At 38.9% G+C, this 25,281-nt stretch overlaps 1 protein-coding gene and 1 pseudogene across 4 annotated transcripts in view; one reads left to right on the top strand and one right to left on the bottom strand.

The window, feature by feature from the left end:
• The window catches only part of ELMO1 (engulfment and cell motility 1), a 504,161-nt gene that overhangs the window by 62,143 nt on the left and 416,737 nt on the right, over positions 1 to 25,281 (bottom strand). The gene's annotated exons all lie outside the window — the stretch shown is intronic.
• On the top strand, positions 2,572 to 2,725 carry LOC133365692 (U1 spliceosomal RNA; annotated as a pseudogene).

The raw sequence follows: 25,281 nt of genomic DNA, 5'->3' as shown, positions 1-25,281 counted from the left end.
TGGACAAGGACTTTGGGGGAAAAGTAGTATCTCTTTAAGAAGGTACTGACTTGCCCGGAAGAAAACCTGGAAATGGATCCCTGTTCAGACACATCATCCAGAATATATCTTATGATCCCAGTGTGCCCCAAGTCATACCCTGAGCTGGTCTAGATATAACATTGTTTAGACAAACTTCTTCCTGCTCAGCAATGTTGTGAATGGTAGTCCAGATTTTGGAGGAATCCATATACAGGATTGTCAGACAGCACTAGATACATTTCATACGACAACAGCATATTTGCCATAGAATAATCAATAATTTAAGATGACACTGAACATGCACAGCGAAGTCTGAAGTAATATGTTTCTAAGGGTGAATGCCTCCCTTGATTTCATGGTTCAATTTGGATGGAGAAAGTGGGGTCCATTTCACTAATTTTTTGGCAGGGATTCAGAACTTCTTTTTGTCATTTTTGAAAAACTATTTTGCCATCACAAATGCCTTACTAGAACATTGTTTTTTGTTGTGATCTATGGGGATGCCCACTATCTTGGATAATGGTCAAGGAAAGGGGAGGTCAGTTGTCCCAGCATTCCAGGCAGACAGGCATAGCAGGACCAGCACCTTGGAGAGGGACCTAGGTATGAGTTTCAGGACCGTGGTTAGTGATCCTGCAGCTGAGGTAGATTGTACAAGTTGTCTCAGCAGTGTTCTGAAGCAACTGTCAGATCTTTATAGCCTGGGCTAAGTATTCATTGATTAAAGGCATCACTTCCTGAATGCTGCATCTGGCTTTCCTTTGCAGCTGTTGGCTTTTTCTAGGGTACCAAACTGCAGGCATATCCCCTCAGGACTCTCCTTATCCTCCAAGGAGTCTGTGGACCAGTCATCGGTCATTAGACACTAGATCGGAGTCTAGTGGCACAGGTGTCTCCTTGAAATTCAGGGGAAGAAATGTGGGCTCTGGTGACTTCAGCTCCACAAAGGATGGACCAGAGTGGATCCATCTTCTCCTTGGGGCTGCCATCATCAGAGAACTGTGCTTTGGGGACTCCTGGTCTGGAATCATTACATTATTCCATTGTCAGACTTTTAGCTGAGCTTCAAGAAGAGCGTAACTGCTAAATCGTACAGAATCAAGACAACAATTTAAGTATAAAGGAGGAACAGGTAAAGGAAGGAACAAGGAGGGAGGCTCCACAGGGATACAAGTAGCAACAAGTATATACAGTAGAGGTCAGATGACAGTAAGAGTGTGGTATGCTGGGTATGTAAAGCAGGTTTTCTAAATAGTAATTGCATATAGTAAGAACAGCCCCCAGGAATCCACAGTGATATTTCTAAAAAAATTTAAGGCCGCAAATGGGCAGTGTAGGGGTCTGTGGACAGCTGAACACTCTTTATGGGACAAATAACTTTGATCCTGCTTTTCATAAAAGACCAGGCCTTCAGAGGAAGACCAAAAGAAAGTATAAGGTTCTGAGAACAGAATAGTGCAACAGATAATAGGAGAAGGAAGAACATTATAAAAGGTATTTAATGCCACTTTATGGCAACTGGAAAATAAGGCCAAGTACACCTATTAATAACAGATTAACAAAACAGGTCATCCAATTTATAAGGCACACACATAGCACCATGTGTACCTTCTCCAAATGTCCTCACCTGTGAATGGGAGAAAAGTTTCTTTTCTACACAGGCACATCAACATCCCCACCAACAAACTTATTACAGATTTCACAGAAATGGGCTCTACTTCATTCAGTGGAACACTCCTTGGAAATGTATTTGCTAAGAGAGAACAGACAGAGCTGGGAGGAATCACTGCTGAGAATATGCATAGCCAGGCCATCCTGTGTGTGCCTATTACTGCAGATAAATTGCCTCCTTGCAATTTTTGTCCCAACAAACGTCTACAAAGGCTGCCAGGCAGCAGAAACATTTGCTTAATCATAGTCTTTGTGAAATTAAACACTCCTGTTGCCTCTGATAGATATTATCCCTCCTCCCCTCCCTTCTCTCTTCACTATTCCAGAATGTCAGGAGTGGCTATTTTTCCCCCTTCTCTGCAGCACAGTAGAGAATGGAATACAAATGAACACTTTAGACCCAACCAATCAATCTTGTTTTAATCATTTTCTCTTCTTACAGAGTTCCCTTCTGCAGCTTCTATTTCCTGCCTCCTGCAGTACTGTCTTAGTACAACTAGAATTTGTTCTCCCTTCTCAAACAAACAAATTAGCATAATTACGATCAAGATTTCCACAGCTGCTGTATGAAATTACTGGGTACTAATGTGGACATTCTGCATAAACACCCCTTTGGACATTAAAGATGATCATTAGTTTTACAACATATTAATCTTAAAATGCAATATATACATTTAATGTGTATTTAAAAATGACCAAATCAGGGAGACCTAATTAAAAAATTTAAATAGTTTCTGTATATGAAGCATAGTGTCCAATTTGGGGCAATCTTGCACTGACACATCAACTGGTCACTAACCTATTAGAGATACCTGCTTTGGGTGGTCCTGCTATGTACAAAGATGGACACAACTGGACATGGTATGCTGGATTACCAGCATATTTACCTGGTAGGGGAGATACCATGATCATGAAGGTGTTTTTCCCAAGGTGAAGCTCATCCACTGCATTCTGAATGCGCTGACCCCTGCAATTTCCCCAAATGTGGGAAGCTCAACTGCATAATTTGTGGTATTGGACATATATATGACCTTGGCACTGCTGATTTTCTATTAGGCTTGATTTTATGCTACATTTTCAGTTTGGAGAGTCCTGCACACATGCTCATTGACTATCTTTGTTTTGCTGTGCAATTGTGGTTCTTTCACACATTTGCCTGGGATTTGTTCCAACACAAATTTAAAGGTAGATGCAACACACACACACACACACACACACACACACAATGGAGTGATGAGAAGCATCCCTATGACAAATCAGTGAAATGTATCCAAATAAAGAACACTTGCACAAAGATCAGACAAAGTAATCCCCCTATCCTCAATTAGGGATGCACTAGAATTCTGTCCAGTTCAGATTTGGTACCAAATTTTCCATTAATTTACTTATTTTCTGTAGTTGCACAACATATTTTTATGTAGTGATATTCCACTGCTACAGTGCCTTGCAAAAGTAATCAGACTCCTGACCAATGCTCTCATATTACTGAATTACAAATGGTACATTGTAATTTCGTTCTGTATGATATTTTATTTTGAAGCACTGAAACTCAAAATCAATTATGGTAATGCGACATTGGTTTTATGTTGGGAAATGTTTGCAAGAAACATAAAAAACTGAAACATGTTGCTTGCACAAGTGGAACATGAGTGTGCTCAGTTGCCAAGGTAACCAGGGGAAGTGGAATTCTGACCTTAAGAGGGTGTGGTCATTAGGAAGCTGCGTGATTGATCCTTTCCCTTCAGTGTGAATGGGAAGCAGCGAATTGGAAGGTAGGGTGAACCTTGCTGATGGCAAAAGCTTCATCTTTAATATGAAGTTCAGCTCCTGTGTGAATGAGCCCTCAGACATCACATATTTTTCCCAATACGCACATGATCTCTTCGACTATTTATCCTGTATTTCCCTTTCCTCCAGCAAATATGCAACAGTTCTACATTTATGCAAATTTTCCAACAGTGGATACAAATGATAATTTACCATGCAGTAAACTACCTTAGTTACCACCACCACAACATGGGGGAACAGGCTGTGCACAGCACCTGCCAACATGTTGCCTTTTATCATACATCAATGAAAAAATTTAGGAAGCTGGGGAGCCATGTGAGTAAATGGTAAAGATGACCAGCTCCTGAAGGCATGGTGCATGAGTGTGCTCTCCACTCACCTCACCTCTAAAGAGAAAAAGACAGAAACATTTGGTTACATTTTCAACTAACAATTTTTTAAAATAAATCTGAACTGGGAACTATGGTTAGTTTTAACTATACTTTATCCAAACAAGCCAGGATTGTAAACAATGGTTTGAAGTTACATGTGTGGACAAACTACAGTGAAAACTAACTACAGTTTGTCTCAGTTTGGTCAAGCTGGAGCAAAAGAGAGTAAAGAGTGCATACCTCATGGATTGTTCACATAGTACAAAACTAAATGCAGCAGATATGAATGCATACCTATTGCAGTTAGAATTAGTTAATACTTGGCAATGGTTATCACTGTCTGCCCAGAATCTTGTTCCTTCTTAGAAGGCAGTTATATATATAAGAATTTCTATAAGTATTTCTAATTTGCATAAATATAAACAAATGTATAAGCCCAATGCCTGATTTCTTTCTTCTTTCCACCCATTTTTTAGGTGAAAGTATCATACCATGCACTTTCCAGAGGTGTGAGTTTGTACCCCACTGTACATAAGGGATCTGTGGACTCCATTGGTGAATATGTGAGTCAGCCCTATCAAAAGTAGCAGCAGATCTATCATAACGCTTGTGAATTAGGACTGCGTTATCCACTCTTTTTTTAATGAAGGTGTAACTCAGCATAATACTTCAAAGTGCCCTGAGAAATCTGTGCAGTACCACTTGCAGGAAAACTGATGCCTGCATATAGGTTCAACTAGGATAGCTGCAACAAGAAGCAACATTAAATCTTAGTCAAAACTCAGTGTGTAAAGCAGCCAGAAGAGAAGAGTATTTATAGGAGCGTTTTCCTACTACAATGGTGCCTGCATAATTTCAGTCAGGATGGCTTTAAAAATAAATATGCCACACAGGTATATTTTAATATTTGCCTCAAGCTGGAGCATCCATCTCACGGTGCCCACCCATATTATCATGGGTTCAGCGAGCTGCTGATGTCTGCGCCTCGCCGAAATGTCTTTGGAGGAGCATGCAGTAGCTTTTCAGTAAAACTAGCTGAACCGTGGAAAATGATACCTTTAAGCAAACCTTCCAAATTTCCTCTTTCCACAGCAGGAGGAAAGAGTGTTTTGTTGGGGGGGGGGGAATTATCTTCGCCTGGAGACTTGAACAAGTGCTGTTATTTTCCATAGCTGATAGGCTTCAGGCTCAGTTAAAACGAGGTTGCAATCTGTTAAATGCAGCTGGATCTAGAGCCTTCATAAGGTTTTTGTTGTTTTAAAACATTTCTAAGGCACCTATCACAGGGTAACAAGGTGCTGTTACCCAAATATAAAAGGTTTTTTTTAAAAAAAAACACTCCTTTTGAGTCCTTGCTATGATTTAAACCAGAGTTGTAAGGCTTAACATGGGATTAGTTATCTTCTACAGAATACTAGGCTGGTGGGACAGGTCGGGTCATACTTGCAATATTTGCAGTGTGCAGCAACAGGGAAGAGCTGTATGAGCTCTAAGGCACACTCTGAATTCACACAAAGTAACAATAAGGCCCAACTGACCTAAGTCAGAACATGTAGCAGTTTCATAGAAGCATAAAAGGTTCTTTAGCATGTGAATCCACATGGAAATGATTACTGAAGGTAGAAAACTTGAAAATCACTAATATAAGCCATAAAGTACAGCAGAATAGGCTTCATCAAAACTGCATGTAGCACAGGAGTTCTACACACAAGGATAGCACAAAAGATGCAGCCTGCCAAAGCGTCTGCCATGCAGACTTGACTGCAGTGAATGGGAATTATGAAAGAGCAGAGATGGGCATTCCAATGAGTCTCACAATTAGGTCCAATGTAAAGATAAGTATGACACAATAAATGCCAAGGGATATTTCCATAAGATGTATCTGTGGCGTGTTACAGCTCAGGTAGCATTCATAATGCTGTTAGGAGCAGTTTGTGGGTCACACACATAAAAAAGCTTGGGGGAGGAACTCTGGCCGAAAATGGGATACTTAAATGTTGGGGCAGGAAGCAGGTTTCCCTTCCTCTCTCCCTTTCACCTTGATGAAATAGTATTTAGATAGTAACAGTAGACAAAGACCGTTAGGTGGTATAGAGTGTGCGAATATACATGGATTTGAGGAGGCAAACAAATTGTGAAAAAACATTTACCACAATCTTCTCCTCCAAATCAAGCTGAGGAGAAACCAGTTCTATGTGCTTATGGTAGAAACCAGTTTTGCATTGTACTGACTGGCTGAACAATGGTGAAATCAGTAACATATTTTCCCTTTCTGCCCCAAAGTAATTTGACATTTTAAAAATTGATTGTTTTTTTTAAAAAGGGTTGGGAAACATACATATATACATTTAGCAGAATAAATTTATATGTGGCACTTGAAATATTTTTTAAAAAGTGGACAGACTCCTTGGAGCATGGGGGAAGGTGCAAGACAATACTAAACCAGGATGTGATTCACTGGTCAGTACATATATTGAATGCATTGCAAAGATGTGGGAAGCTGGGCTGAATACTCATTTGTATGCACCCACAGACAAAATTATTTTTGTACAGGATACATGGAAACAGCACAAAAAATATAAGATGTGACATTATTATTCTATTGGCCTAAACTTCCTGGTATGCAATGCCCTGATTAGATGTAATAGGGGCTCCTCACCTTCCAAGTTAAGTAACTGTCCTCCTCAAAGCAGCAATGGGTGCCTGACAGAAACATAATTGTAATCTTCATACAAATTGCAGATGGCATTTCTGTTACCAAAGTATCCAAGCTCCACAAGTCTAGAGGATGTTTACACATCCAGCAAAGAGAGGCAAATCTCAAAGGGTGCTTTTATTGGCAAGCACTGTCTCAAGGAGAAAATATTTCATACTGCAGACATGAAATGATGATTGCTTCTGATGAAGAGTTATTTTATAACCAAAATGTGTCAGGCACAATAAATTTCTGGAGTTTCACTTTGAGTGATTGAGAATTAGTGCTGCTTCCTTCTTCTCCCTGAATGCTTTCCACATATGCCATTGTTCCTAGAGATCCTTTCCATAGAACAACAAGGAAAGCTGTCATTTGTGGAAACTGTGAAGTGTGTATTTTGTGGCAATTACATGTGTTTACAACATGAGACACGCAAATTGTTGCATTCAGTGGCTTTCAAATACATGATCTGAAGCAAACACTTGCATAGCTGTTATACTGATAATGAGCTGGATCCAAAGATTTGCCCATGGAAGTGGGTGAGCAGAAGCTGACTTTCTTGCTCCTCCTCTCCTTGGCAGCCCTCTGGGATCTCCCAAGGGCTGGGTGGTCAGGGAAAGCTGAGGGAGAGCAGAGACAGCAGCAAATTGGACAGAGGCACCCTTCCTCCTCAGTCCCCAATGCCATAACCCATTCCATGCAGCAGGGTCTCCCTGAACCTTGGGAGAGCCCAGACAGCTGCCAGAGAGAGGAGGGGGCAGGAAAGCCAGCTTCCACCCTGCCCCTGCCCCAGGTGGATCTCTGTATATGATCTAAATAAATTTAATTAATTAACGACGACGATGGTGATTATGATGATTTCCTCAAGGAATGTGTGTGAAATGGACCAAACTGAACAGTATTCCCTTTGAAGCACGAGGCTCTCGGACTTTTTAAATACAGGTTTACAAATACAGCTCAGCTTGAAGAAGCCAAAAGCAAGATGTCTCTCAAAGTATGGAACACTTTCAAGGTATGGCTTTCTAACAGAGAGCAATGTACTCCTTAACTAATCCCGGATTCCCCAATAAAGTTAGTATTTCTGCTATGTTTCTCTCACCATTAAATATATGGAAGATAACAAGGCCAGTAAAACTTGAAAGAACGCCTTACAAAAGTCTGTATTTTTTAAAAAATGCACATCTGCAGTATGTAGATGCACTGAAGAGGCAGGAAATACAGATTTTGCCTATCTAACAGGATATAAGGCACAGACTTAACCCTGTGGCAGATCTGGCCACTGTTACTTTCACACTGGTCACATCCAGATTTGGAGATCTGCAATGCACTCTTTGCGGGGCTGGAGTCGTCTCTGGTGTTTGCTTATCAGAACAGACTAATCATAATAATATTACACTAATTCTTTTTCATGTATGCTTCACTTCCGATTCATTTCTACTACAGTTCGAAGTGCTGTTATACCTATAAACACTTAAAAGACTTAAAGCCAGTTTTTTTGAAGAACTGCCTCCTCCTTGCTGGACTGATATATTAAAAAAATGAATTTTTTTGGAGGGGGATATGGAAGTTTCTCTTAAAAGATCTATGAAGCTAAGAGTACTAAACAATATGCACAATGTCCTATGTAGCTATCATTTTTGGACTATAGGCCTTTCTTGTTATTACATCCAGTGATTCTGCTCCTTTCAGCTTTGTATTTTTTACATCAGGGATGGGGGACCTGTGGTCCTCCACATGTTGCTGCACTACAGCCCCTATTATCCCTGGTTACTGGCTATGGGTGATGGGAGTTGGAGCCCAACAGCATCTGGAGGACCACACCTTCCTCATATCTTCTTTACATCTACTTGCACCTTCCCAATCCTTCTCAAGCTCTCAACTGTCACCTCATTTACCCCTTCATTAATCTTTTTAGCATTTTAGGGAACTGAACATAGGTTCTCCGAACCCATTCTTCCATTTTTACCGCCACAAGCTGTCATTACTATCTTTGACCACTTTGGACAATTTCATACACTGACCAAAAAGAAGTCTGATTCTGATACCCTGTCACTATAGAAGAATGTCTTAGGGCTTTCATGCAAGCATAATAGCTGTAGATGTGCCACACTACTCAAGATGTACGTCACTGTTGCAGTTCCACTGGTGTCATTTCCCCCATAATTACGAAGCCTAGAGATGCAATTTTTAAAGGGGAAAATTATTATTTTAGCTATCTTGGTCATTCAAGAAAAATCTGGAGGCAGTTACAGACCCTGTTACTTTGTTTTTTTAAACTCTAGATTATCTATCATTGGGTTTTTTTAAGGGGGGTGATTATGGAAAAAAGTATTCATTAAAATGGTATTGTCTAATTTTAAAGCAATGGGACTTCAATAAAACACTTGAATTGTTTAACTAATTATTATTAATCATCTGCTTTATGAAAGCTTTGAATGTCTTAACATAAGATCACTTGGGATAATCACAATTATGCAACACAGAAAAATAAAGACGCCACAAACATCAATTTTCATGACCATTAAGTGCAAAGGACGAAACATGTACTTTTGAACAATGCCTCCTATGGCACAAAAGCCCGCTGACATTCTATTTCCTCACTCATCTATAATGATTCGGATTAATGGATGTCACATGTATCTGTCTCCTCATGCTCATCCAGTATAAAACCCTCACTCGGGAAAGCATGTGCCATGCTTCTTGCTTGAGCTTGTTTAGATACTAAAATCATTTTCAACACTTTACGGTCTACTTAAATAAATAATTGCCAGCAGCACTGCAGTAGAGATCAAGGCAAATTAGACTCAAAACTCATGGATGGGGTTGTTTCCCCCTTAATACACTTAAATCAGCCTCAGATCGGGGAATGGGGAGAGGGTGAGAAGAATTTGCAGTGACAGCCACACTGTGTTTACTAACAATTATTATGTAGATATAGCGCAAAACTTAGTCTTTTTTAAAATTTCAGAACACTTTCTAGCTATAAAAATATTCCAGTGGTTATAGAACATTATTTCTATGCTTATGAATAAAACTAAGTGACAGAAAGTCAGATGTGGAGTTGAACCAAGCAGGTAAACAATTCCCGAGAGTGTCAGATTACTCTCAGGACCTAGTTCTTGCCCTGGAATCAGTATACTCTGGAACTACGTCTTAGTTTGAGTGAATTAGGCTTAAGATTCTATCCTCCAACTTGAAAATTGTGGTTCTTCCATTCCTTTGATCCCTTCTCCACTCATTTCCCTGCTCAGCACAAGACCATCAAGAATCTGCTCTCTTTTTCTTTTACTCCTGTCTCCATGCTATGCTTGCAAAATCCAATTTATTTATGAAACTTTCCCCTTTTCTTCCTCTTGGAAGAGCCACGCCAGCTGCACAAGTAGCCCAAAGCTGCAACACAGAGACCCAATCAGTTTATCTGACTGAGGGTTATACTGCCACCAACTCCAAAGTTGTTGTTTTAATGCCCAGGAGGCTCTGGAGACCTGGCAGAAAGCAGATCTCATTCTTATCTGTAGCCTGATGTATTTTCCTTCCCTCTGGTCTTGGCAAGACTTTTATGTCTGATTATGTAGTTTATCCTGAATGCACATCTGTAGAGGGATGGAGAGATCCACTGATGTCTTCTAAGCCCTTCCATTATATTTTGCCTTATCAGCCTTGGAACTTCTGTTGCTTGAATCTGGCTCCAGAGATGGTGCCTAAATTCAGGAGTATAAAATGAACCAAAAGCTTGTGCATGGTCCTCATTTACCCTTGAACCACTTAGTAATCTGTGGTGTGAATAGAGAAGAAATTAGTCTAATTACATGTAAGTACTGGAAAATAGTCGTAGAAGAAAATGTGCATGCAGAAGAAAACTAAATAAAAGCTGCTTTGTCCATCAGCTTCTAGCAAATATTGAGTCTATAATTAAATTGCTAATAATATTAGTAATGTTAGCTGTATTACATAACGATATTAGGAGACAAAAAAAACCTGTGTGCACTTATCACATTATAACACACAAAGTAGAAAGAGGGCAAAATATGTTAGGGTAGCTGAATGGGGAATAGCATCAAATGAACAGCTAAGATTGTGACATGTTGTGAGGCTAAGGCTAATGCTGGATAATACTGGGGGGAGATGGTGATTTCTCTGAATGCTCATGCACTGGAAGCGAGGAATTTACTTTTTCTTGATTCCATCCAGGTTTCATAAATTTTCTTATGAAATTTTCCACTGTGCACCTATGATTTTTGTCATCATCCCTATTCAAGACTATTCCTACCTCCTGAATTATAAAGAATTCAGACTCCACTAAGGAAAACATATAGACAAATAAAAGTCTCTTCAGCTGCTTTAAACTTCCTTGTAACCAAGAATAAAATGTGGCACTGAGATGCTGCCCTGGTTGGTCACATCTACACCATTTTGATTCTCATCTGATAGACTTCTGAAAATATTTTATCATAAGGAAAAAAAATAGGACCAACAGTAAAACTAGTCAAATCACAGTAGATATTACTACACACTGAAACCCACTACTGGAAATCAGAGTAGAAGAACAACATTCCTCTTACTAGTAACATCAGTTAACAAGCCTCTAACTAGTATGAAGCAATTATGTCATGTTAGTTTGTGCTCTCTCTCTGTATTTATAAGATCCATTTTTCCTTGTCTCCTTGGAGAGACATGGTTCTTCATTAATTTCTCCGAAGATGATGATGACGACATGAAAAGTGAGATTTCTAAAGAGAACAGAAGTTTGACTTCAGGAACAGCTCATCACTATCTGGATTATAGTACAAAAATACATTTATACAGTGTAAGTGAGAAAGCTGAAGAAACAAATCGAGAAATAGCATAGTGTGCTTGACCTAAAAATATGTTCAGCTTCGGTACACTGCACTGTGTTGTGGGATGGGGATGGCATGGGAGAGTACCATATTATATATGTGCTAGAGAAATGGAGAGGTCTCTTTGCTTTGGAGGGCATGAGGCTTCATTAGCCATATCCAGAATGCCTTATAAAAAGAGCAGCAATATATCAAATTGGATGTGCATGGTAAATACACAGCTATAAACAAATGAAGCTTATAAAATGAGATTTACTCAGATGGAGACTTGTTTTGAAATATGGCTTAAAATCTACTAAATATTTTGGAAAGTGGTTCATTTGTCTGTATGCTACAGGGTTGCCAGGTTCATGGCCTGAGACTGATCCTGTATCTTTAGTCAAGTACAGGTGTTCTTGCAACACTGTAATGAGAAAAACCACAAGGTGGAATTCTCCCTCCCCCCTGCACAACTTTTAAAGATACAGAAGACCTCTTGGAGGCTGGGCCTGGCAACCAAGAGGTCTTCTGTATCTTTAAAAGTTGTGCAGGGGGAAGGGAGAATTCCACCTTGTGGTTTTTCTCATTACAGTGTTGCAAGAACACCTGCACTTGGCTGACTTTCTCTTCTCCTAAAGATACAGGATCAGTCTCAGGCCATGAACCTGGCAACCCTAGTATGCTATGCATTTGGACATCTCTTTAGATATGTAACCACATATTCCATTATGGTTCCTGAGATCAAGGAGCAGGTTTTTTCAGTTTGTATTTTTCCAGTTTGAATACAACTGGATGCCATTTTGAATCAAGCTGGTTGACTGAATCTTTCAAAACTACACTGATTTTAACCCAATTTTCCATGATGGTTCCTGATATCAAGGAGCATATTTTCTTCTATGTTTATATACAATTGGACATCATGTTGAATCGAGATGGGCTGAACGTTTCAAAACTGCACTCATTTTAACCACTGATTTTGAAACTGCAATTTTTTTTTATTTCTAACAATTCCTGAAGAACACCAGATATGAGGCTGCTAGTCCCACATGAAAAACAGAAGTGTACATGTGAGCATTATCAGACTGAAACTATTCAGAAGTAGTTATAAAACTGTCCTTTTATTTCATGGAATGGTATAATTGAAAATAATTAAAAGAAACATTTAGTACATAACGGTGGCCTTTATCAAGCCTGCTCAACTCGGGACCTATCAAACTAAATACAGCCTCATATAATAGCCTGTCATATGCTTGACAATCCCCATGTTTCTGCCATCCCTGGCAGGATGCAAAATCCAGTGGTTTATTGAAACCCCAGCATGCCACCATGTATGTTTGGTGGGCTGTGATTGGCTTCATGGTCACCTTTTATGTAGGCCTGTAACTACAGGACTCCAACTGAATAATGCTGTGCCTCTACTGTATTCAGTAATACTTTGATTGAGGGACAACCCCATTATTAGGCAGATTGAGGCAGCCGCCTTAGGTGGCAGATGCTTGGGAGTGGCAGTGAGGAGCTGGAAGACAGATGTCCAACCTGCCCCTTAAAGTAGCCTCCTAACTGCAGATATGATAGAGGACATTGTCCTGTTTCCAGTGTTTAAATAAGCTTCACTGCTAGTCCGGATGGCTCTTGTAATGCGGGTGGGTTGGTCAGAGGAATCTTGTCCTTTGCCTTAGGCAGCAAATTTTCCTTGGCCAGCCCTATGATTTCCCATATCCCCGAGTCTGTCCTCTCATCCTTTGACTGTGAGTCTTCAAGACAGTGAATGATATCTGTTCATTTTACTTAATACGGCCTTGAGTGAAAGGGAGGAGTTTTTCGCCTTTGGTTGGAATTTCCTTTGGCTCTGTTGCTGCTTTAAATATATCTGTAGCCAAAAAGAGTCTTTCTGGTGAAACAGAATCCTTTGAATTATCTAAAAAGATTGGGTAGGAGCCTGTGGGAGGCTAACAATGCTTCTTATAATTTATCTTTTCTGTTGGCTCATTTTTATACTATTCTCCATTCAAGGTTTCCTCTGATTTTCATCAACTTTTCTATCTACATGCCTGAGAAAAATGGTAAAGATCTTCACAGCTCTCAGCAAGAGCAGCAGTACTCCTCAGAACAAGTCCAGCAAAGCTGACAGCTGTGCTTTTTAGCACTGAGCACTTTGGCTAAATCAATACCCTGGCAGTCCTGCTGCCATCTGTGGAGTTTCTGGATCAGACAAGTTATTTATAGAAACTTGTTTCTGCAAAGCCAATATTTACCTGTCAGGTCTGTCATTTTTTTTATTCATCTTTGTCATTAGTGATCTCCCCTTCCCCAGATACTTTTCATATCAAACAGTGGAATTTATCTAGAGAAAATACCCTTAATGTGTTTCTGAAATTTACTTTCCTCTCCCAAACCTTTCAATAACTGGAAATAGTGTCATACAGCATAGCTATCCAAGTTCAAAAGCTTCATTTGCTTTTGGTAAACCAAGGTTGAGATATTTTGGGAATGTCTGGTAGTCCCTGGGCAAGTATCTGTCTAGTCTTGTAACCACTGCACAACTGATATCTTCAAAACTTCCATAAGAATGATACTATTGTATCTTTCTAAAATGAAACCTATCACAATAAAATACATTGAAGTGAAATGTGTCGTGGTAATAGTATACAAATGATCATATCATAAATCGACTACCATTTTGCCTAAGGCTTCTGCAGCCCTCAAACAATCACCATGTATTTTAAAATGCAGATTGACAGTCTCATCAAGTATTGCTTTGGAGGATTTAGTCTGTTCAAGCCTTGCAATCCACAATGCTGTTTCCACAGATTTTCAGCCTCTGCAGTCACTGGCTTGTTTGCATTCCAGATGGGTACAAATTGCAACAGAAGGTCTGGTGCAGGCTACACTTTCAATATGAGATACAACATTGCACTAGTGGGGGAGTTTTCTCCCAAAAGTCTGGTCAAGTGCTCTAAAGCACTGAACTGAAAGACCAAGGAAGAAAAATGATACGTGAAATAGGATAACAAGACTTAAATAACAAACAGAGCAACCACCACATCCTATTTAGTTTCAGTACCTAGTGATTCTTTCCAATTCAAAAGAACTATTGCCTAACAAACAGGCTGAAAGATTAACACATCAGAGTGTGCTCAATATGAGAAGGATAGTGGATGTTTGAAAAGTAGTATTCTAGAGATGAAGGGAACTTAAATATGTATCCCTGACATCCAAAAAAATATGGACCTAAGTTGTCCCACTTAGCTGTAATTTAAGTTTCAGAAAAAGACTTTCAGTGACAGAAACTCTACAGTGGTTTGTCAATTTGTGCCATTGAGTTTTACATTTAAATTTTTCTCCCCAATCTTTAACTGAAATGTTTGTTCAGACTAGAATTTGTCCTAATAAGGGGAAAAGAGGCAAAAATCCTTACTGCCTTCAGATAGAAGCAACAGATGCATCTGAAAATCACTTTTCTTTAGATTTTCCCAGATGATATATTTCCACTGTCTTCATTCATCTGGTTGCCACCAGAACACACACTCTCACCTGACTACATTTTGGTTCTAGCTAAATTTGGTTTAACTAAATATTTGTTATTTTGAGGGCCTAAATATGGTCTTTGTCAGCAGAAGTATGGTAGTCCAGTGCCAAGGGGAACAAGGGGGCAGATTTTGCATCATCAGTGCCCCAAAGTACACTCTACATTCACCTACCAGAGTGAATACTACACCAAGGAATATTGTTGAGTTAGGAACCAAAATTTGTCCCCCCACTAGTCCCATGAGTGACTCCAGTGTTTTGTATTGTCTCCACATCAACAGCTTTAAACACCTGTTTATTTTGTTATAGATAAGTCAACAGGAGCAACAGATTTGTATGAGAGAAAATAAATGGGGTGAATTATGAAAACCACTGTAATGGGGCAAAATCTTCCTCCAGAACCAAGTGGCCAAAACTCTAGCTGGCAAGATTTGCCATGTGTGTGTTTGTGCATGCATGTAATGCATCAGCAGCCTTCCCTTCACCTGTCATGACAATAAGCCTTTTTGTTAGATGACAGCACATGTGTGTATACTGTTTGTACTATCTATTTAAATCACAACAAGGACAAATCCTATATAAAATAAGCACTAAATCCTCTCTTATGGCTGCCTTTTATAACTTTGCACTTCAGCAAATCTATCAGCCATCTTCTCTAGGATCTCTCTCTCACACACATAAACAAACACACACACAACCTCCTTCCACTATAAACTCCTTTTTTGTTGCTTATCTGATTGCTTTTTAGTGTAGTATGAAGTATTAGTGTAGTTTGGCAAAGTATAGTCAGAATTTTTCAATAAATGCTTTGAAAAAAAGATGACTCAGTTCTCAGCTAACTCAAGTTATATATTTAGTGCCCAGGGGTGGGAGGGAAGAGAAGTAGGGCTTTTCGCATATACTTTTTCTATGAAAATTAGCAACATTAAGAGCAGCACAATGCTTTTCAGCTAAGTTTTCATTTCCCTTCCATGATAAACTCTTTTTACTAAAATGAGTATCAAATGGGCAATGGAACATTATTTTCCCATCATCAGTATATGCATTTCCCTTGGTAAAGCACAAGAAAAATCCACTTATGTAACATGTTTTTAAATTGCTTTTGAATTGTCTTTAAGTACATCAAAGCCACAACAAAGCCATTTCTAAGATGAGATATATAAATGGCTAAAGGACAGATTGGAGAGAGCCCTTAGAGAAGTTAGTCACTATAAAAACTGAATAGAGAGCATTTCTTTAACAAGTTTTTTTTTGGAGGGGGGAGAGCAGGGGGAGACAGAATGATATAGTATTAAGCACTTCTAATAGGACAAGCAGCACTCAACCAATCTAGACATGGACAGATTTGTCAGTTTCAGTTTCTCTCTGTTTATATCTTTACATTCAATAATTCAGATTGCCTCTTGGTGAATGTTTGTTAAAAAGTCTACATGAAAATTGATTTGCATTTTTGTTCATTTTTGTGCATCTCTCCTAATATATACATTTGATGCTATTTCCCACAATATAATGCATTTAATATGTCATTTTCACTAATATATACATTGTTGTGTGCATGTTGCCATAAATATGCATTTTTGTAGACTTTTTTGGTTGGGGAAATGCATCACAAAAGTTTGAAAAGTGCGAATTACTACCATTTTGATTTACGTTCTAGGATGGTGAATGAATTATAGTGCATGCCTGCAGCACACATTTTAGCATAACATCCTGGTAATCTTGATATGGCACCTAACAGAGACAGGGGTGGTTCACACAAGATTCAACTTCAGCTGGACTTGCTTTCAACCTTTTCCACCCCTCTCCCCATGATCAAGGTATCATCATGAAGCTGTTTAGAAAATTTAAGCCAAGGTGATCTTGGGAAGAAGCAAGATATTTTTGAATCACATTCAGTGGTGACCAGTTAGACAACTTACTAACCTGCAGATGAAATTAACAGTTCCATAGAGAAGTACAGTAAAGTACAATTACTCAGCAATGAGTCACTTGGCAGAAGCACCCTCAAATTCTAGGATTATGTAGATAGAAATTTGTCAATTTAGGACAATAATGTTGTGATAACATCTTAATTGTGAAACATCCTTCAGGTTCTGAAAACATCCTGGCACTGTTAATCTCTATTTATTCCCCACACTGCTGCATTCAAATAAAATAATAAATATGACTATATTACTACAATGGTTCAACCATGAATTATTTTTAGATAGAGGACTCTAATGATCTTCTACAGAATCAAGAAAAAAAGGACATTGATCTTAGTGCAAGCCTCAGCTATTACCAAATAATCAGGGGCTATTTTTGTAACAAGAAATTCTTATAGCAATGTAACAACCCACTTTACAACTTTACAACTCAAAGGCTAAACAAACAGCACCTTTAAATCAAGCCAATTTTGACCACAGGCTAGGAAAAGAGGTCTCACCTTAAACAAACTCATCCTGACTTCCAAACCCCCAAAGTACTATAGGAACAGAATAATTAAGTCTTCTGTCTCAATAGAAAATCAGGTAATTCAGAAAGTCTCATGAATGCTAAATTTGCTCATTTACAACAGTGTTTCTCAGAGACCACTGATATGTTAAAATCCATATTGCAAATACTGTAAGTGCATTTTGCACTGGTGGTGTTTTTGTATGTTGGCTGGGCATCAACATTCCAGAGATCTGCTCCACTTTGATCTGGAGGACTTAATGGCTGGCTGGCTGGCTATGTGAATATGTGCTCTTCCTCTCTCTCCACTTTAGAGTGATTTTCTCCATCCCTTCACTCCTCAGCTTTATGTGTACACCAGCTCAAACCAGGATTCTCTTGTAACCATGGTTTAGAAATCCAACTGGAAACCACTGTTTCAATCTCTGGTTTACACAAAGCGCTTCCCAAAACTTATCTCACTAATCCTTGTCACAACTTTACAACAAACTAGGTAGACAAGAATTGTTTCGTTCCCTTCTCTATAGGTGCAGGGAGGGACCTCTATTTCAAAAGCAACTCTCCTTTAAAGGCCTGCAGTCTGCTTTTGGCCAATTCTGTGAATGCATCCTAGATGAAAATGCTAAGCATGTTAATGAACTTCCTTTATATTGGATAGTTTCACATGCTGACTGGCTATGTTCATTGCTTTGTACTTGTTTCAGAAAGATAAAGCTGTCATATTATGAATGTAATAGACTCAGCTCCCAGAATTACTTTATGTGCTGCAACAGATATAAAAAAAGACTGGGAGGTGAGGATGAGCATATAGGGAAAATAAGTGCTGGAAGAAGAAACTCTACATTTAAAAATTATTCTAAAGATCCAGTACCTATCCCGCACCCAGTATTTTTTTGTTAATAAAACAGTTCAAAATAGAAAAAGCAGAACAGAGGAAAACATATCTAAAGACAGAAAAAGATGGGGAGGGGAATCACAAAAAGAAAGAGTTGACACAATCTGGTGTTTAGAACTGAAGTGTCCATCATTCATAAACGGAAATTGCTTGTTGCCAAGAAAAAAAAAACTGCTAAGAAAAAAAAATGGAGGCAAAAAATTTCCAGATTCATTTTCTAAAAAGTTGAGTTATGGGAAAATCTTCCTTATGTATTTAAATTTGGTTAAAAACTTGCAGTGATTTTAATGAAAATAGAATGTTAGCTAAATTTATGTTGGCTTATGTTTCTAGCCTAATGACAGAAAGTGCATAATGCAATCTTTTTTTAAAATTTGAGGGGAATTTGGTGGTTACAAATATGCCACTTTTAAAGCTTCACCTCCCACCCCAACTGAGCTCTTTTTCAGGCAGAACATATACAAAACTCAATGTGATTACTTCTATGATGTAATCAAAACCCATGATGCCACCAAAAAGGTATGTTTAACTGCCTGGACAGACCTTTAGCTGGTGCTAGAAAATGCAGATCTTTAGGTACAAGGTATTCTCCCATCTTCTTGAAAACTGACCTTACTTTATGAAATTGGACCTCTGTCCACATTGCATTCATAATTATGAGCACTACAATTAACTACTATGATGAAGCCAAAGGTGTAATCATCCAGGGTCGCGGTTGCTTACTTTTTGGGGAACAGAGTCCCAACAGCATCCTTATGTACAAGCCAATCAGCTTGAAAAAGTATGTTAACCACTGATAAGAGACTTCTCACTTGGCTAACAACATGCTTCCTTGTCCTATTGTGCTGACTGTGGCCAATCAGAGTGAAAGGAGGGAGGCACTAAAAAGACTCTTCTCGGTAGCTAACGCACGTCTCCCCTTTCATGCTGATGAGCTCCTAGGGTAAGCTCCTAGGGTAAGCTTCATGGCAAATTACCTTGGTCTCCCAAATCCTAGTCCCAAACTTTGCTAAATTTCAGAATTTTAAAAATCAAAACATTTCTGGCAATGTTCAGCCAGATAGAGAGATTGAGCCTGGGGAAGCCTATGCACACAGCAGATTTATTCTGGTTCTATAATTCTGTAATTGCAGAAGAGATGGTGAATCCTGAGGGTGTTGCTGGGAGGGGATGGGGCATGACTATCATGAAGCGACCCTGCATGTCTGAATTCGCCACAACACAACTGGATGCAGCAGAGTTCTACCGCTGCTAAGTGAGGAAAACATATGAACTCCTTCTTGTCTTATCATGGAGCAGCTGACATTTAAAATACATGGTAATGTTGCAACATCTTGAGCACTAATCATGGAATAGCTTTTCTTCTGCTTAAGAGTGGAGTCTTTCATACCTGTTTCTTGCTCTCTAGCTGGGCCACTATGCTTAACTGAAATGTAATTGCAGAACAAGGTATTGCATGCGCCATATGATGCTGAGTATGAATTAACCTTTGTTTTTTAGCAGAGACCAGAACTGTCTTTTTCAGACATTTACTTTTTGAGGATTCCCCAACATTGGTTTCTAATGGAGCAGCCTAAGCAGCTTATCTACAAACATTTTGTTTGACAAAATATACAGCATTTTGATGTGGGTGTCTGCAGGATTTTTCCCAGGAAGAGGGAAAAGTAAATATTCCAAACAATCGAAACAGGCATTAGGAGAACAATTCTATTATTTGGTGACTGAGTGGCAACAAGGTCTGGGTTGCTAACTAATGGTTAGACCTACTGTGATCTGTGGGTAGACCTAGCATCCAGGCGATGTCTTTCCACCCACAGCTGAAACCCTAAATTATTTTCCTGACTCCCTTCATCCCATCAAGCCCTAAAATCAGCTTGACAGCCTACCCCTCCCCATTGCCATAAAAAACAGCACATCAGGATAAATACACTGGACTATGCCTCAGGGTTTTCATACTCTGCCCCAGCAAAATGGGTATAACAACACTGGATACTTTCAGGGTTTTGCCTGCTGTAAAATGGGTGTAATAATGATTGACTATCTACATTGACATTGACAATATAACCCCCCCCCCATGTTTACAAACCCAGGATGGGGAAGAAACAGACATTCTTTTTTAATGAAACAAGACCTATGTTATAGAAATATCATGAACTCCTATTTTTGTTGCTACCTTTTGTTTTTGGATAGACATACTACTGCCCAACCACAGCTACACAAAGTCTTGGATATCAGAAATAATTTCTATGGGGCAACATTACAGCTATCACTTCTCCACCAGGGAAGACCAAAATAAAAAAACTTAAAAAATTAGCCAGTAGTTTTTTTCTCTACACAATGAACCTTTTTTGTCTAACAGACTAGATCTGCTTTCCTACATGTCAATCATTGCTATGACTTCATTAATTGGCTAAAAACAATGAAAGGCAAAAAATGCAGGCTAGTTTCTTAAAAAAAAAATGAGAGGAATAGCGTCTACACATCTTGCCTTCTTTCTCGGATTCTACAAGGGCTATTGCCTTTCCCCCCCTTTCTATGAAAACTGAGAACCCATGAACTAAGGCTTGGGGGGGGGGAGCAACTGCCCCTCCTCTGGATGCCAATGCATTATGGTTCTGCATAAGATTTTGTAACATGACCCAGACAAGAACACAGCTACTGATTTCCTGCCTTTAAATAGGTTAGTTTATTAATAATTAAATATACCTTATTGCAGTGGTTTCCAAACTTTTTACCCCATAAACCTCTTGAAAATTGCTGAGGGTCTTGGCAATTCATGTAATTTTTCTTCTTTTTGCCTCTTGCAGCAATTGTAATGTGATATACCGAATGCTGTATGGTTTTTAATTGTATTTTTAGACATGCTACGGGCCACCTAAATAAAGCTTGAGGAGCACTGGTGGTCCAAAGACCACAGTTTGGGAATCCCTGCCTTATAGAAAAGCCATCAGAAACTGTGCTGTTTATAATGATATTAGGGACATGCCAATAGAGGAGTTACCTATATGGCCATTTTAGCATTTCAACAGCTGAAATGTTGGAAGCATTAACCCAGTCAAATAGCTAGCTCCCTGAGTGTTAGAGAGCTACAGGGCAGCTCTATGGGCTGTTGAAAGATACCATAACATATACATATCTTTTTAAAAAAATCTATTAAAATATACAAATTTTATGTTGAGCAAAGAGGCACACAGAAAGGCAATGCTAGTCCCCAAATATGATCGCTTCCAAAGTAGCAGAACTCAGGACTTCTAATTGGCCAGCCCTAAAATATTAGAACAACTTACTCAGGCCAAATTAAACTTCTTTCTCTCTCTCTTTCTCTCAGATCAATCCAGTTTCACAGACACTTCCCAACTTGCAGGTGACTATGAGTTTACCATTTAAATAACTGAGGTGATCTGTTGCCTTGAGTTTTCTATTAATTAGCATTGATTCTTAATAATTTAGTCACGTTGAAGCTAAAAGAAAAGATTTGATTCAAATGACATGACCTACAACAATTTCATGAGGCTTTGAGCACTTTGTTCCACATCAAAAGAACATGGATTCCTTGATTCTTCTAGTCTGTCATGTGGTTTAGAGGGACCATTACTGAGATGGACCACTGACCATGTGGTTGACAACAGCTACACTGCATGCTGAGTCAAGAGTCTAATTACACATTACTTTAAATTCATTGCTTTAAGTGATACTGGGTTGTTGTTGTTTTAAAAAATTAAAAGCAAATGCAGGGATGATGTGGATTGGGACCACAGTACATGTACAGTGGACCACTTACACCACCAAAAAAAAAAAAAGTTTACATTAAACTTGCATACACTAATCAATATGTTTAGATGCAAATTTAGAAATAACGACTATAATTGAAATAGAAATACAGTATATCTCACCATAATAGAGAAAACTGCAACCAGGTAAAGGGAGGTTCTTTTCCCCAACTATCCTCAAAAACATTCTTCCCCTCCCCTGGCATGGCAAATAGTAACAGTAAAAACAAACTCATATGAACTTTTTCTTTCTTGTTTCTCTTTTATTTATTTTTTTATCATTAATTTTTATTCAAATTTTCAAAGACAAAAAACAAAACAAAACAAAAACAATTAAACAATAAAATAAAATGTTGACTTCCAATTTGTCGCAGATCAGTTATAGGTCTACAATATATAACAATCCTGTCTCTAAAATTATATTATAAAATCACTTTCCTCCAGTAGTTATCTTAATTAATCATCAAATCTCATAAACATTACTTTATTCTTTCCACAAAAAGTCAAAGAGAGGTTTCAATTCCCTGAGAGATATATCTTTCAATTTTTCTCCAAATAAACATATTGCTTAATCCATCTGATTCAAATCTGTTAGGTCCAATAATTTCCATAACCATTCTTCCATTATCAATATTAATTCCATCTTCCATCTTCAATAGTCCTGTTAAATCCAGTGGTTTCAGTATCCATTCATCCATTATCAGTATCCCATGATGATCTTGCTGTCATAGCCATAGTCATATAACAAGAGTCTGATGGGAATTTCCCCCATCACAAATATGTCCTTGCCATCAATTCTGAATATGTTGCTGAAATATTGTTGTAAAGTCACATCTCTGCTCTTCTTTTTTACAAAATGCACTGGCTCATCTCTTAAAAGTTTTTCCATTGTCACATATTTGTAGTTAATTCCATACATTTTTTCTATGTCAAGCCCCATCACATCATTCCAGTCAAGAATTCTGAATATGTTGCTGAAATATTGCTGCAAAGTCATATCTCTGTTCTCCTTTTTTACAAAATGCACTGGCTCATCTCTTAAGAGTTTCTCCACTGTCACATATCTGTAGCCAACTCCATAGATTTTTTCTATGTCAAGCTCCATCACATCATTCCAGTCCAGAAAATTATCCAAGACATTGATAACTTTACCACCAAAATCTTCGTTAATTTCTTCAGATACAACGTTGAATTCCAAACAGTAAACTTTATTTCTAACATCCATAAACTCCAAATCTTTTTCCAATTTCACATTTGTTCCAATCTCCAGGGCTTGTAGCTTCCCTTTAATTTTTCTTTTCTCATCTCTAATCTCATCAAACACCTCTCTCACAGAATCTCCTATTTCTTTAAGCTCCTGTGTCATTTTGTTAAATTCAATTTTCATCTCCTGTCTACCCTGTCTCAGGGTTTGTTTCATTATCTCAATCTCACCCATTATTTTCTGAAACATAATTTCTTCCATGGTCTCAATCACTTTCCTGGTTGTCATTCTTAAAACCACAGAAACAAAAATTATTTCAGCCACAATTGGGTTAATATTACAGGCTTGCTGACATCAGTGTAGACAATACAGCCTGCCTTATCTTTTGTGTGTTCAGGAATACAAAACAAACTTAGTTCCCAACATCAAAACAATTAGTGGCGTCATGAACAAGCAGATTCGTCAAAATGAAATATTTTTTTCCCCCTCCTCGAAATAGAAATCCCTCTTCTGTTGGTATCTTTAGAATGCACCTCCAGGACAGCTTTTTGCAATAAAAACAAATATAAGCTTTTTCGATTTCTTTCCTCCTTAATTTCGTGAGTGAAAGAGAAAAGCCATAACTCACCCAGAAGTTCTTCACAGCTGATTCATTGACAAATCTCTTTTTTGCTGCAACAATTTAAACCAAGTGAAAAAAGAAAATAGAAAGAAGGATGCTTATCTGCCTGTTATAGTCCGTTTTTCTTTGAAGAAAAGATAAACGTGTCGCTGTAATCAGCTAGAGCTTGATGAAAGTCTGTCCGGCTTTGCAGTTTGAACCTTCTCTCATAAATAAATGAAATCCAGTCCTCCCCACAAAAACAAGCTTTGTGGTTAATCTCTACGTTTCTCCCTGTCCGGGAGAAAATCTTTACCAGTCAAAAAGAACGTTTTGACTGATTTTAAAGCTGAAAAAGCTTCTTCTGAGACGAGAGCTCGACTCAGAGGCAGCACAGGCAAAGCAACCCTTCCCGGAAGTCTTTCTTGTTTCTCTTTTAGAATTGCAATGAAGGAAGGAAGAATTAAATTTCACCTCCCCACACATGAAGCCCCAATCTGAATTGAACTCCCTGTGCTTCATTTTAATTAAAATAACAATCTGACAGGGCTGGCACCGGCCTACCCTGGGCCTACACCGCAGTAGCTCAACACCCCTTTGATACAGGTGGTGCGGGGCTAATAAACTTCCCAGCATGTCCCACCTACCTCTTGTGTCATGTGAATGACGTGCCCGTGTAGCGTGCATGCCTGCCAATCAACCAAGGTGGCGTCAGCCCCTTAGGGAAGCCCCGGCCACTATCCTGGGTGATGACAGGCATGCCATAATGGGAGCGGCAGGTGGGGCATGTGGGCAGGCTTACTGAAGCCCACGCTGTCTGTATGGAGGGGGGGGCCTGGGAGCTCCCTCTCCACGATCTGCAGTGGGGCAGGTTGCAGGACCCAATGCTGCTGCGGATCACAGAATGGGTTCACAACCCACCCTAAAGAGGGGCCCTTGGCCAGGGCCCAATGTGGCTGCCCTCTGGCGCCAGCCCTGCAATCTGATATCCCTTCAATCACCAAATTTGTATGCAGTTACTGCCTCCAGAAATCTGGCAAAAAATAGTCTTCTGGCATATCCTAAAACGAATAAGCTAAGGGAGGCTGTTGTGGTTTAGTGCTGGCTTATGTTAATTGTGCAAAAGCAGTGGTTAAGTGCAGATTGGATAGGCTTTCACTCAGATGCTTGAGTGCTGCTCTCAGACATTCTTTAATCAAACCTCATGCATTAAATAGCAGACCTTTCGAATTCTTTTTGTTTTTAAAGTCACTTTAAAAAAAAAAATTAAGATTCAATAGAGCTTTCAAAAGAGAAACAAAAGAAGAGTGGCTTCTAACTGTTCTATCCCCGCTCCCCTCTTTCAGCATTCTGCATGCAGTCCTTTAAATTAGATTTTTAAAAACACTTTTCATAAAGTCAGAAAATATTATCCTTGTCAACTGTGGTGTACAAAGACAGTTGGAAGAAAAAAGTGAAATCTAGATCTATGCAGTTTGAAAGAAGGC

The sequence above is a fragment of the Rhineura floridana genome, chromosome 10 (genome assembly GCF_030035675.1).
Source record: "Rhineura floridana isolate rRhiFlo1 chromosome 10, rRhiFlo1.hap2, whole genome shotgun sequence".
Taxonomy (NCBI): Eukaryota; Metazoa; Chordata; class Lepidosauria; order Squamata; family Rhineuridae; genus Rhineura; species Rhineura floridana.
The sequence above is the reverse complement of the archived record's forward strand: the minus strand, read 5'-3'. Positions and strand labels throughout refer to the sequence as shown.